We start from the raw sequence: 913 nt of genomic DNA, 5'->3' as shown, positions 1-913 counted from the left end.
CTCATTTCTCAGGAAGAGGTACCTAATAAAGTGGCCAGTGCACGTAAAAGGTAAAAACTTAAGCAGCAGGTTATGTATACTGTATGTAAAAGTCTGAATTTCTTCAGCTTCAGTAAAGTCCAACTCTGGAAGAAGGAGCCACACTTTTTATTTAAGTAGAACAAATAAAGCAAACATACTGTTAAAGTCTTTCAGTGAAATAAAAAAAGGAAGTGGAAGAAAATGAAATGAAGGACAGATGTTTCCAAATTATGTGGTGGCAGAAAATAAAATAAAAGGACATTTGTACATACAAAAACAAAAACTCTCTTGTAAGTGTCATTTCTGATTATCTGAAAAGCAGATGATCCTTTATCCTTTATTTTCCAGCATATACCCCTAATTAACCCTTTAAGAACTCAGAGAATGTGGAGTACAATCTAAAATGATTTTCTTTGGAAAACGCTTGTAAAATCATTTTTTAAACATATTTAAAATGTGACCATAGCATGCGGGAACAGCATGCTCCCTCATCTTGAATGTCAAAAAACAGACTGCTGGCGTCCTATCGCTTGCAAAAATAGTGACCTTACAGTGGATGAATTACTGTCCTGTCAATGTTCTAGCTCAACTCTAATAAGCGCAGGATTGTTCACAGAAATAGGGAGAAAAAAAGATAGAAATCCTTTTGCAAGTCTGGGCTGTGACTATTTGCATGGTGATGAAGGCCCCGAGTGTTCTGCAGTGTTCAGATGTGAGTCCCTAACAATAGACCCTGTGTTTGTTCTTCTTCAGGAAGTTTGAGAAGAGCAGAAAAGGGGCAAAGAAGAAGAAGATAAGGGGAGGTCGTCAGTGGAGGGGATTACGCATTGTGAGGACTATGAGCATTTGCTTCTGCTATTGTGGTGACTGAATTGCTTTCCAGTACCAGGGT

Source organism: Diplotaxodon limnothrissa, linkage group LG9 (genome assembly GCF_057381915.1).
Source record: "Diplotaxodon limnothrissa isolate DT_005_m linkage group LG9, D_limnothrissa_male_GT1.1, whole genome shotgun sequence".
Taxonomy (NCBI): Eukaryota; Metazoa; Chordata; class Actinopteri; order Cichliformes; family Cichlidae; genus Diplotaxodon; species Diplotaxodon limnothrissa.
This window is presented reverse-complemented; position numbering follows the sequence as displayed.